This window comes from Ictidomys tridecemlineatus, chromosome Y, assembly GCF_052094955.1.
Source record: "Ictidomys tridecemlineatus isolate mIctTri1 chromosome Y, mIctTri1.hap1, whole genome shotgun sequence".
NCBI lineage: Eukaryota > Metazoa > Chordata > Mammalia > Rodentia > Sciuridae > Ictidomys > Ictidomys tridecemlineatus.
In genome coordinates this window covers 19,174,355-19,188,452 of record NC_135494.1, presented here as the reverse complement: position 1 = coordinate 19,188,452, position 14,098 = coordinate 19,174,355, and the positions used below count along the sequence as shown (strand labels likewise).

The following is a 14,098-nucleotide window of genomic DNA, read 5'->3' as shown; positions in this document are numbered from 1 at the left end:
GTTTGAGACTATCCAATACATGTTATATACTACCTAGTTTTGTCTAAATTCAGCATGGCACTGGAGATGGTATCACCCATTAGAGCCACATAGCCACAGCATCACAGAGGTGGGTGAGATTTGCCAGAATGCAAATCTACATGTCTAAAGATAGAATTTTACTGTTGAAATTTTATTTCTACCTTTGATGTACACTCCCTTAAATAAAGAGTGGAAAAATTATCTAGTCATCTTTTTTTAGATCCTATGTGGTCTAGAGAATCTATAAGGTGCTTTACCTCTTTTATCATAAGTTATGGCCCTGTGTCATACTCCTTTATTATTTATTTCAGATATTCATTTTTTTTTTCAGGTGGCTCATCACTTTCCAAGAAGGAAGTGACTCAGGTGGAATGCTTGAGGTCTCATGACATGGAGTGATTATGATAACTTGTGAGTCATAAATAGATAGTTAACTACACAAAGACTGCTTCAAGTTGAATTAAAATTATAAATTTAAAAAGCAATGCCTACAATACTTACACCTTAAACATATTTAATTAATCAATAGTTCTTTTCAACAGAAAGTCCTAGTGAGGCTTATTACATCATTTCCATTTCTCCTTAATCTGAATATTTTTCTTGTCTCTAAGTAAAAATACTAAAATGATGAGACAATTTGTCTATATTGTGTAGAAAATCACCTTGTTATAACTTCATAAAACACATTAGAATATTGCAATTTTGTATTAGTGATCTGTAGACTTTTATCTAATGTGCAATCACATAGACATTATTAAAAGTTAAAGCATAACTGATTAATAAGCATTTTATTACTGTTTAGATTTTTTTCACTAAAATGCCCATTTCTATTCTAGTTTTATTTCTAAAGCTTCCAAAACTGGTTGAGTCTTTATTTTCCTGAAGGTATTTTAAAAACTCATCTTTATAATGGCCTGTAAACATTGAATGTATTTGTAGGTTGATACATGATTTTGCATTTGAAAATACTGTGCATTATAGTGGTTTTATACAAAATATTTTAAAATTACAATAATATACTTAAAAATTTGAACCGAACAAAAAGGGGCTGCCACAAGTTGAGGAGTCAGTCTTCTGAAATGTTTCTAATAATGTAACCTAATTAATTTGTAATTTTGTGTATAAATAATTTTCATTATTTTTTTCTCTTTATTAAAAATTTTCTGAACTTTCCTTTTTTTTAATTTATATTTCTTGTTCAAAATTAAGTATATAACTCTCTTGGTATCCATACCTGCTCTTTATCAAGTTTTGCAAAAAATATTTTATTTCTTCTTTTTCTGAAAATCCTTGGTTTGGATTAGAAGTCATACCTGAAATAAATTAAAATAGCAAGTTATTCCACTTGTAACACTATGGGGAATAGACTCTGAAAATATATAAAAACTTATCAAGGTGGGGGAGGGGAATAGCCCCAGAACAGGATAATTTAAAGCGATTATTACTCAAGAAATATATAGAATTTACTATAATATGCTGACAAAAGCTGAGAGAACTTTGAAAATCATCTTTAAAGAATTTGTAGCACCACAGATGAGGACAACATTCAAACTGAGTGATATCACAATCACAGCCCTTTACTGCAACATATTTGAACTCCACTTGTGACTCAAATGTTGCAGAAAATAAATCTCTTATTTAGTTTTTTTTTCATTTTATCTTTTTGGGAAGTATTTTTTAGGATTAAACACAGGGATATTCTATCACTAAACTACATTCATAGACCTTTCAATGTTTATACTTTTTTTGAGACAGTTTATTACAACAATGCTAAAATTTATTTCAACCTGGCATTCCACTGCCGTAGATTCCCAATTATATGGAATTACATTTATATATCATTGCACATGACCTGTTTTTGTTTACATTGTGACTTCCAAATATTTTCCAAAATGACTATGATGATTTAGTTTAACATTTTTTAAATAGAAAAATCTCAATGAAAATAATAGCTCACACAATAAAGAGTATAATCTACTCAAACAAACCAAAAGTCGAGAGTTGGAAATTTGATGTTGTTAATTATCTAAGCAATGCCCAATAACCTCTTGAAAGATATTTATTAAACTAAATAAAAAATGTAAAAAATTGAAAAGAAATTCAGAAAAATAGGAACAGAAAAAGTAGAAATTATATACTAGAAATATTCATTTAAAAATGTCTCAGGCTGGGGATACATTTTAGATGGTAGATTGCTTGACTCACATGAAAAAGGCTGGGCTTGATTCCCAACCCCCCCCACTCCTCCCCACACACAGTCTCATGAATTAAAAATTTGAGAAATAAAATATATCAAATGCTAAAATTAATTAAAAGATACAGGTAGTGTTGGACACAATCGTGCATAACTTTAACCCCACCATCTTGGGAGGCTGAGACAGGAGGATCAGGAGTTCAAAGACTCAGGAATGATGAGGCACTAAGCACCTCAGTGAGAACCTGTCTCTAAGTGAAATACACAATACTGATGGTGTTGTAACTCAATGGTTGAGTGCCTCTGAGTTGAATTCTAAATAAATAAATAAATAAATAAATAAATGAAAAAAAGTTAATAAATTTATAATCAACTTTTAAAACTCTTCAAAAATAATTGACATCAAAAGATATAAAAAGAGAAATTTTATTTACAAAGATATTCTTTTATGATTAACAGTTGATTTCTTTGCAGAAGACGTCCAGAAAGGAATTGGGATATACAAGTATGTATGTTGAAAGAAAAAGAAAATATGAACCTACAATACTTTATCTACCAATACCATTTTTTTGAACTTTATGAAAAATACATCTTTAAAGATATGAAAATATTCAAAAATAGCTTTACTTCTTCACCAGCTGTAAGAGAAATAATCAGTGGAATATTTGCAATAAAATATTCTGCACAACAGAAATCATATAAAATTTGAAAGCTCTTGTGGAAAAGAAAAATATATACAAATACATATTTTATTACACTTTCATTGTTGTATGTAAAACATTTCATTCTACAATAGAATGTGGAAAACTAAAGCATAAAAATTATCATAAATATTTGCTAATTAGTATAAATTAGAAAAGCAGGTGTGACATCAATTACAACTCATGGCAACACATGTAAAAAAAACTGATTGTTTTAGAAAATCAATAAATTCAGATTAAAATGTAGTGCAAACTAAGTACTTTATTTTTTTCTTTAATTTTCCTTTAGTTATACATGACAGTAGAATGTATCTTCATATATAATACATTCACAAACTATAAAAATCTATTCTTTTGGTGATAAATTATGTGGAGTTACACTGGTTGTATATTCATTTAAGAATATAAGAATGTAATTTCCAATTTATTCTACTGTTTTTAGGCACTTAAATAATTACAAAGTAATGACAAAATAAACATCAAGGATAAAAAAATAGAAAAAAGTAAATTATCACCATAAAAATGTATGAGCTACGCATTAAGGCATATTTTAATAGTAGAAAAAAATATAAGAAATCAACAAAACTTGAAAACTATAGAAGTTTTTCCTCATCACTAATTTCAATATCAATAAATAATTTGGAAAAAAAACTAATCAAAACACAATATGACCAACAAGATTAAACTTAAAAATATGTTAACTATGTCAGATTTAAATCTACAAAAATTCTTTTTAGATATAAGGTCACAAGAAGATTAAAAACAAAAGGATAAAACAAATATTACTTTCAAAATTGTTGATAATATTTATACAAATAAGAGACAAAGTAGAATATTATATAAAAATAAATATGCCAAATCCTTAGAATACAATCATATGGAATATATATATAACTCAAATAATGATTTTCATCTACAGAAAGAAAAGACAAAATTCAACATCATAGAAATCAAAAACATAATAATAGGAGACATCAATCCCCAATTAATGCAAAGAATAAAAAAATAGAATTGCATTATTACCCAAGGAATAAAAAAAAAAACCCTTTAAATAACATTAAAAACCATTTTGGTTTTCAGAGGCAATATTCTCTGTAGTCTCTGGAATATTATTCCAAAGAAATCAGGTTAAACGTACAAAACAAATGTTAACAGATATTACAATATTGAAGTTGCATTCTAACATAACATAAAAACACAGAAATCAAAAGCAAAAGTGATATTTAAAATTTATGAATATGAGTTTAAAACCAAATTCAGCAATTAAGCAAGGCCCTAAGCAACTTATCTAGACATTGTAACAAAATTATATATAAAACAGCTGCCAGCCAGGCATGATAACACACACTTTTAATTCAAGAAGCTTGGGAGTCTGAGACAGCAGGATTGTGAGCTCAAATCCAGCCTCATCAAAACAAGGTGGTAAGCAACTGAAGGAGACCATGTTTCTAAATAAAATACAAAATGGGGCTTGGGATGTAGCTCAGTGGGCAAGTGCCCCTAAGGTCAATCCCCAGTACCCTTCCCAAAAAAGGAGTGTAGATGAGGCTCAGAGGGTAAACACCTCTGATACAGAAAAAAAGCCTAAAGCACCCAAAGAAATCTATGAAGTCCATGTAATACCAATCAAAAAAATCAATATTATTTTTGCATGTACAAAATAAGTTATTTGAACAATTCTATGGAATATTCTGTGTACATACATAACTACAAATATTAAAATAAAAAAATGCTTCCCTATATAAATACAATAAAAGTTACAATATTTAATAGAGCATTTTAACTTGAGGTTAAATGAAGAAGACATGAGTAATAAAACTAACATCACATCAATTAGCCCTCAACTTGATGGTCAAATCAAAATATATTTACAGATCTACTCTCATTAAAACAACATTCAATAGAGACCAATGTGGCAAACCAATCAAATTACATTTTACATGACTATATGTAGGCGATTTGGAATAAAATATGAAAACTTTTAAAATTTTACAAAGATAAGAAATTGTATAATATTTATAATAATCAACTTTTAAGATATTATATTAAGTGAAATAGTAATACCAATAAAAAAAATACCAGGTAACTCTATGTATGAGAGAGATCTACTGTAGCCAAATATAGAAACCAAAAAGAATGGCATCAGGGATAAAAAGGTGAGACAAAAGATCACTTGTTTGGAGGAAAAAGAAACATACTTTTTATGTGACACACACATTCTAGAAAAAAAAAATCTTACAAAACAATTTATTTGAACACTACTAAGCAGTAAATTCAAAATATGTAAGACAGTAAGTTCAGAAAAGTTATACAGTGTACAGTTTTTATCAAAATTAAAAATTTGACAAATACATAAAAGATAAACAGAATTGGAAACATCTTTATGGTACCTTTAAAATACTAAAGTCTTACTCCTAGACAAAAGAACAGATTCATATATAGAGAGATAATGAATATGCCATTAATTCTAGCAACTTGGAAGAAAGGCTGAGGCATGGAAATAGAATTTAAGCTTCAGCCACTTAACAAGAGTCTATTGTAAACTGAAAGTCAAAAGGGCATGATGACGTAGCTCAGTATTATAAGAGTTCAATCCACTGTGTGTGTGTGTGTGTGTGTGTGTGTGTGTGTGAGTATATAAATATATAAACTTAAATACATTATATAATTAAGAACAAGAACTGAGTATAAACAATGTACTATATAAAATCATATATAAAAAGGGTTAATATTTATACATGTAAAAAAATCATAGAAAACTTGATTGAAAATTGGAACACGGTTCACGTGCAGTTTAACTTCAACTAATGTTTACCTAAAGTGACAAATCATCATAATTTCTGTTCAATTATAACATATAGATATAGAAATAAAAACAATATCACGGATGTGAGAAAACCTAATGAACAATACTGAAGTTCTCTATAGAGTGAAACTCAAAAAAAAAAAAAACCCAAAAGAATTAGAAAAATGTAACCCACAAAATTCTGGATAATTGTATTACAATAGAAATATTTGTTTTTACTTTTTTTTGTAGTGATAGGTGGACAGAATGCATTTATTATATCTGTTTATTTTTATGTAGTCCTAATCATCAAACACAGTACTGCACACATGTGAGGAAAGCCCTCTGCCAGTAAACTACAGCCCCGGCCCTGAAAATTCTTCTTTAAACCAAATTGATCAGCTATACTTACATAACCATTAGGAGCAGGTATTATGAAATGCTGCTATTTATTACATGGCAGAAAAATAATAATAAAATACATGTGCAATGTCAAGCTGCTATGTCAATTCCCTGCTTGAAAATGCTCTTCAACAGAATGTTATCAGCCTCAAATATGATCTCTGGCACACAGCACCTGAGAATAAAAGAACTCTCTTTATAGATAAGCACAATGTTTCACTGAGCCTAAAACTGTCTACATAACAGTAGGTTTATACAATGGACTTTCTTGAGAGCTACACAAAACTCCTAACATTGCACATTACAACTTAGTATATAACTGAGAAATAAGGTGCATAATGTTGCTAAGTTGGTAACCTGCCTAGTAATAAAATGAACAATATGTAGTAGTGATGCCAATGAATTAAATTAACCTATTGATATGAGGCAGCTTGGCTTTCTTGCCATTATCCCACCTTTCCTGCCTCTTTACTCTTTTTTTTTTTTAAACAATGCTTTGTGTATTTGAATGTAGGGAGATCACTGGAGAACAAAAAGGAGCTTAAATAATTCATATGCATGATAAACACAGAGCATGCAATGCTCTTTAATTATTGCAACAGAAATAAACCTAGGCTTGAAAAAATTAATTTTTGTGTCAGATTTTAGCTTATCAATTAACATTTTTAAAAGTGAATTCCTCTTTGACATTTGAACCTCTTATCTGTACTCTTTGCTTCATTGATTTCTACCCACTTTGATATATGTCTGCTGTCAATTTTCTCTTAAAATTTCAAGGTTATTTCTTTGGGGGAAAGAAAGGTGACCAAAGATAACTTACAGAGAGCAAGATGTTTTTGATGGAAAATGGAGTATGTCACATTTTGTTATTTTCTTCATAACTACAGAAGGCTTTTTAATATTTTCCTCCATATAAAAAAAATAAAGAGAAAACACCCTTAAGATTCTACACAATTATTTTCCAAATCATTTTTTCGGACAAAAACACTAAAATACTTTGAAACCATTTTTATTCTCTACATTGTGAGCACTAATTAGAAATGATGTTAAAGATAAAGAAAAATATTTAACACTTTCTTTTCTACAAAAACAAATGCCCAATCTTTGTCCTAAAAAACAAGAAACTAAAACGTTTTCATGCAAAATAGAAGCTGGCATAAGATACACTATACAGTTAAAAAATTAAATATTGGTTTTGAATTAGAAGTTCTGAATAAAATTTAAGCTCACCAATAAAGAGTAGGTGTCTACAGATCTCTAACATCACATCTCCATATAAAGTCTTCTGAGAAGGGTCCAGGCATTTCCATTCCTCTTCTGAAAAATCAATGACCACATCCCTTAATGTCAATGGTTCCTGAAGTAAAAATGAATAAATACACATCACATAAACCATATGATTCATGACAAAGTATTTAACTTCACAAAAATTTTAATGAGTTAAAAGAGATGGTTTTCACATATGGTAGTGATGTCAACCGTTCAATAAGATACTTTTTTTATGGTGCTGGGGATTGAACCCAGGGCCTTGTGCATAAAATGGAAGCATTCTGCCAACTGAGCTATAACCCCAGTGCCAATAATTTGTTATAAGCAGTAAAATTGGTGGATAAATTTGGTATAATGAAACCCAGGGAGCAGCGCATGAGAAGCAAAACACTGAAGCAAAAAAGTGGAGAAAATCCAACATAATTTCAAAGGATAAATAATAGTTGCAATTAGTTATTGAATATTCAAAAGAAGCACAACAAACAAAGCAATGATACTTGAAACATACATAGAAAAAACATAAGTAATAACTATACTTATACAACAGTGGTCACCTTAGCTTGTTGAAGACATAAGAGATAATTAAAGACACACCAAAACTTTCAACAGTCCACATATTTATTTGAATGGTTATCTCCAAAGTTGTCTATCTTCTCATTATTTAAACATACCATATTTTATGTAAAATTGTGGATGTGTAACCGATGTGATTCTGCAATCTGTATTTGGGGTAAAAATGGGAGTTCAAAACCCACTTGAATCTAATGTATGAAATATGATATGTCAAGAGCTTTGTAATGTTGTGAACAACCAATAAAAAAATAAATTAATTAAAAAAAATACCATAAATCTATACTATATTTTAAAAAAATATTTTTACTTCTGCAGACCACAATATCACAACTCACTTCTAAAACAATAAAAATTTTAACTATCAAACTATTATAAAACACTTAGGTACTTGGGTCAACTTGAACTACATGAAACAAAGTTATATAACAAAAAATAAAAATAAAAAAAACCACATTAAGTGAACAGACTGTTAATCTCTCAGTTTATAAGGAAACTGACACATCAGGTTTAAAATTCCCAGATTTGTAAAACCACTCTCACTGTAAAACTGTATCCTCACCTGGCTCATTTCAAAGTAGAAAGTGAGAGAATACTAAGCAGTTAAGAACAAAAATTATGAAAGGTGCTGGCACCCTAAATGCCTCCCTGACTACATAGGAATACATCTTTTTCCAGAGTCTCACTTATCACTAGTGAACCAACACATACATGAAGTTAGTTTAACATTCTGTGTGATGTCTTTCTTCTGAAACATCATTATTTTTTTTTTTAATTAGAGATTTAACCCAGGAGCTCTCGACCCCTGAAATGCATTTCAAGAAGTTTTTATTTTTTTTTAATTGTGATAAATGGGCTTACAAAGTTGCTTAGGGTCTCTATATTACTGAGATTGGACTCAAATTTACTTTCTTCCTATCTCATTTTTTCACATCACTGTGATTACAGGTGTGTGCCACGACTCCTTACTCTGCAACCACTTTTGATACCAAATGTGTTAAAAACAACCAATATTTCAACAATTAATAGTCTCATAATTCAATTCTGATAACATCTAGTACATATCCCACAAGGCTGGTGTTATGCCTATAAAATTTTCCTAAATGAAGTGCCAGTTTCAAGTCCCAGAATAGAATAATATTTATATTTATGATTCATTTCCTATAAATTAGGGGTCGCTACATCTACACAAACAAGTTACTTATTCTGATAAAAAAGAACACACTTATGTATACCTGCTTCTTACAAATTATATAAATAGGGAAGTTGACAATTGAAACCTTGCATTGAATATAAAAAATGACAGAGGAAAATGGGACACCTTATAGGCCATTTTAGGAAATAACTGGTTGAAGATATTACCTCCAATTTTTCTGTTCTACTACAGAAGAGCTCCCTTCCCAATATGATTTAGAAGATCCTCACTATTTAAAATATGATGGTTTAGAAACTCAATCAGAATAGTCACATTGTTGTCCATAAAAAAAAAATTAATTGAACACTTTTATATTCAGGGGTAACAACAAAATATTTGTTTAAAAAAAAAGGTGAAACTTAAGTCTCTCCTTAATGTGAAACCCTTAGAATATTAAGCCATCTCATGTCAGCCCAAAACAAATACACACAATTTTCTTAAAACTCCTAAGTATTTGTTGGCTTCAGGGTAAAGGAATCTTCATCTGGAATTTTGATTTATTTTTTGGTAAGGGGTCATTCTACAACTAAGATATATTCTAGGCATTTTATTTTTTATTTATTTTTTATTTTTTGATACAGTATCTCACTAAGTTGCTACACTAAGCTTCAGGTTTGATCTTTCTTTCTCAACCTCCAGGTTGTTGTGATTACTGGAATGGCCTAATGTGCCCAGAATTTTATAAATTTTCTAACCTCCTTTTGTCCATTTTACTTTCACCTTACTTATTTGCTAATTTTCTATTAAAAAAAAAACCTTGACAGCCTAAGATTTTGGATGCATTCATATCTTATGTTTGATGAATTTGAAGTACTGCAATGTAGATTTAGAAAAAGAAAAGCTGCTTATTGCCTATCTCTGAATTTTTCTAACCTGACATTCTAGAAATAGCTCCACAGCAAGAAAAAATTATAGCCATAGATACAACTAAGATCTTACTTAACCTTCAATGATGTTCTTTTACAGGCTCAAAAAACTACCATAGTTTGAATACAATTTGATTTGAAATTTAACTCTATCTTTTCTCTTTGGAAACTTTTTTTTAAACCTTTCAAATATTAGTGACAAATTACATTTTATATGTAATAAAAATATCAGAATAAGTGAGAGATGCTCAATCCATATAAAATTTATTTAAATATTTAGTGACCACCCCAAACATGAAGCACTACATTATATCTTCCAATTAGCATATAGGGAGTTTTTCCTTGAAGACATCTGCACAAACACAGTAGGATTTTTTTTTTTCTAAATCCTTGCTACAGTTTATTCTCCTTTCAAATTTTGGCACATTATAAAAAATCTTCCCTAGGTAAGAAAATGGAAGTCAAAAATCATATTTGCCTTTCTTTTCAGTTACAAAATCAATGTATCTGAGCAGCAATGTATTTCTGTGGAGCTGAACCTAACATTTGGGGAAAATAATATTAGTATTCCAATATTTGATGTTTACATGAATCCTATAAAAGATATCTCTATAATCTCTAGAGTATCTAGAGTATTCATCTAGTTAAACAAGGTGCCCCATTCCCTGACCACAAGGTAGTCTGTATGAAAAGAGGATTACACCCAGGTTGGTATTCTCTAGGTAATTCAACATGGGAGCTGTGGGCACCTTGGGTTAGCTTCATGTAATTTTTACACCATGGACACTCAAAGACATGGCAGACACTTAAGAGACATCATACTCTAAAGTTTCTTAAGGGGACCCCAAACTTGCTATCTATGCTTATGAAATACAAATAAACAAAAGGTTCAAAGATGTCTTTAATTTTAATACTAAAGATTAAACTCAGCAGTGTCTACACACTGAGAGACTTCCCCCTTCCCTTTTTATTTTTTATTCTCAATATATTGATCCTCTTGCTTCAGCCTCCTAAAATGCTGAGACTATGAACATGCATCTTCACACACAGAATTAGGTACAAATACTCTTTAAAGTGTTTCATGTTATAACTCCATGTTCCTTTCATGTAAAAGTACAACCATACACATGCACATACACACTCATTCACTTTTAAAAATTCCATCCGAAACCAAGGAAAAGATGAATTGAAACTATGTGCTATTTGAAATGTTCCAGGAACCACACTTCATAATATAGTGAATTAGCTGAGAAAAGATGACATTTAGGAAAATCATGCTTACCACACATTTGGAAAATGCACTTTAAAAAGTGGGTGCCACCTGGTAAGAAAAGAGAAACTGAAAATTCCTTGGACCACAGCTCCTCCCAAATATGAATTATTTACATGAGTCAAAATTCTCATGTCCTGATCCTGTCTATAACATCCACTCTAAAGGGGTGTAGGCAAGAAAACACAGAGTTACTTTCAGGCCAGGAAGAGGTCACCAATCTGGAACAGGACAAAAAAGTAGAATCCTCACAGTCAACCCCATTCTTAGGGCCAGAGGTGGCAGTATATTGAGCTTTATCAAATTTATAGTAGAGCTAAAAGATTAAAAAGGTGATGTCAGGAAAGCCTAGGTTCTCACAATTAGTTTGGACTACTTTTACTCAACCCCTTTCTTCTGCTTCATAATGTCGAGCCCTGCAGACTTATCATTTTTAAAAATACTCGAGGGCCTGTGGTGGTGGCTCTGGTAGACTGCTTGCGTAGCATGCATGTGGCAATGGGTTCGATTCTCGGCCCCACATAAAAACAAACTAATGTATCCACCTACAACTAAAGATACATAAATAAATAAATATTTTTTTTAAAAAATACCCTGAGAGTCAGAGGGAAAAGGCTTGTGACAGACACACCCAGGCATCACAAAACCTGGAGATGGATCAAGAGATCTGCCTGAGACACAGATGAATTTTCTCCCAGATTTTGAAGCCTACCCTCTATTATTTGGTTGTTGCTCTGATTCAATAATTATTACCCCCAATCACTTCTGATTGAATAATTTTTACCTGAATAGAGAAAATAACAACATCAGACTCCTCTGCCTCTGAGTGCCAGGTGAAACTATTTCAACTAAGGCTTTAGGACCCCAAAATAATGAACTATTAATTATATTTCCTCTCAGACAAAGCCTTTTATGTACTAGAAGACCTGACCATAGAATGGGACATAAATATTTAATGTTGAATATAAGGTCATATCAATTACCAGGAACAATAATGCCAATAATAGATTGACAAATGCAAATAATATAGTGAGAATTACTTTACATATTTGGGTTTCAAAACCTTCATACTCTGGCTAAATGAGGCTTGTTTGGTTGTTTGGTTGGTTGGTTCCAGGGATAGACCCAGTGATGCATCACCGAGGATATCTCCAGTTGTTTTCATTTTTTCATTTTTTTCCCCAAAAACTCACTAAGTCTTTGAGGCTGACCCTAAGCTTGTGATTAACTTTTGTTAGTTTTCTGAATCACCAGCATTACAGGTATGCACTCATCTCTTGTTCAGGAAATTTGATGCAGCTAGAGTTTAGAAAAAGTAGATAATCTTCTATAGCATCATACATAGTTTAAAAAATAAAATGATAAATATGTATAACTGAGCTTTTAGATGTCATAAGTAAAACAAATAAATAATTATAATAATAAATGTCTATAAATTCTTATAATGTATGTTACAACAAATAATTTGTACTATACAATAATTTAAGATATAAAATAATTTAAAATTTTATTACATAAAATTATGATTATAATTTCTAGGAAAATTATTTATATTTTAACCCAATATTATTCATAACTTTATTATTCTAATTGAGAAACAAGGAAAATTGTTAGCTAACTACATGTGTTTTTCATTAAACTTTCAAATCTCACACTTCTTTCCACTTCTAATACTTCTCAAGGTAGACCAGCCATATTCCAAGAACTCTTTAGCCACATATGGCAAATGGCTGCGACATCAAAAGTATATATTAAGTGCTGTAGTTTCCTACACTGAAAAAAAATTTTAATGACTGAAACCCTCCTTTCTTATCAAAGTTGAGAAAACATGTTTTCCTTAACAATATGTCTCCTTTAAAGCAAATGAAAAAGAAATAATATTTTTAGACCCAGGAGGCTACTATGAGAGTTGCCTAAAGCCAGTCATTCTTTCAAACTTATAACTGTTATAGTAACTTTTCATATATTAAAGAACAAACAACTGATGATGCAAATCCAGGGGGAAGTGTCTTTATATATCTTCATGTCTGTATATACTTTTTAGTTGTGAACAAAAAGATTATATATTTTTTTTTAATTTTTCCATTGGGCCTTCATCCTAGTGATCCAGCTATGGTTGTCTGGCTTATCTTTTGTTGTAGAGTATGCTGTGAGTAAAAGTACTAATAACATTTTCATGTCTATATGCATTTTGGCATTACTCAAAATTATTTTACAGATCTTTTAACATTAAATCAAGAAAAATAAATTCAGTGGTTCTTCCATGCCTAAATCTATGCAGTTAATTTGAAATTATTATGTTTTGAATTCTGGCTTCCTGTTTCTATTAAATGTATTTTAAGCTATCAAGTATTACAAACTACCAGAAAACTTACTAATTCATGATTCAAATGAACAGTTTTTGAGTAGGCCAAAATTATATTGACTTATCTGAGCTATTCTGTTTCCAGCAGAAATTTTACATGTGTATGTTCCACTATTTGACATGGTTACCTTGTTCCTGGAAGAGAGATGACTGTCCATTTTGGTCTTTTCATTCTCATCCACGTGGTCTCTTCTCCTTTATAATCATAATATGAGCTTCTTTTTCTTCTTCTTAAGATGATGAAGTTTACAAAGATAAAAACTGGAAAAATTCAACATACTTTAGGTCTAAGCAAAATACCAGTAGGTTTACATATTTACCCTCTTCTACTGCATATAATATAATAGCCATACTTTTTATTCAAATATTGGCAAAGATATACTACCTCTTGATAAGGAGAGCTATAACAGAGAATTGCCAATTTGTTGGGATACAGTGAAGTATATGGAACTGGAGATAT

The 14,098-nt window shown here is 30.4% G+C and overlaps 1 long non-coding RNA gene across 1 annotated transcript; it reads right to left on the bottom strand.

Annotated features, from left to right (window-relative positions):
* Nucleotides 1-1,223: 1,223 nt before the first annotated feature.
* LOC144371853 (uncharacterized) lies at nt 1,224-13,886 on the bottom strand. Its single transcript, XR_013431955.1, has 3 exons — nt 13,767-13,886; nt 7,334-7,460; nt 1,224-1,334 (listed from the first exon to the last, which is right to left on the bottom strand). It is a non-coding gene; the product is annotated as an uncharacterized LOC144371853 (long non-coding RNA).
* Between the last annotated feature and the right edge of the window lie 212 nt (nt 13,887-14,098).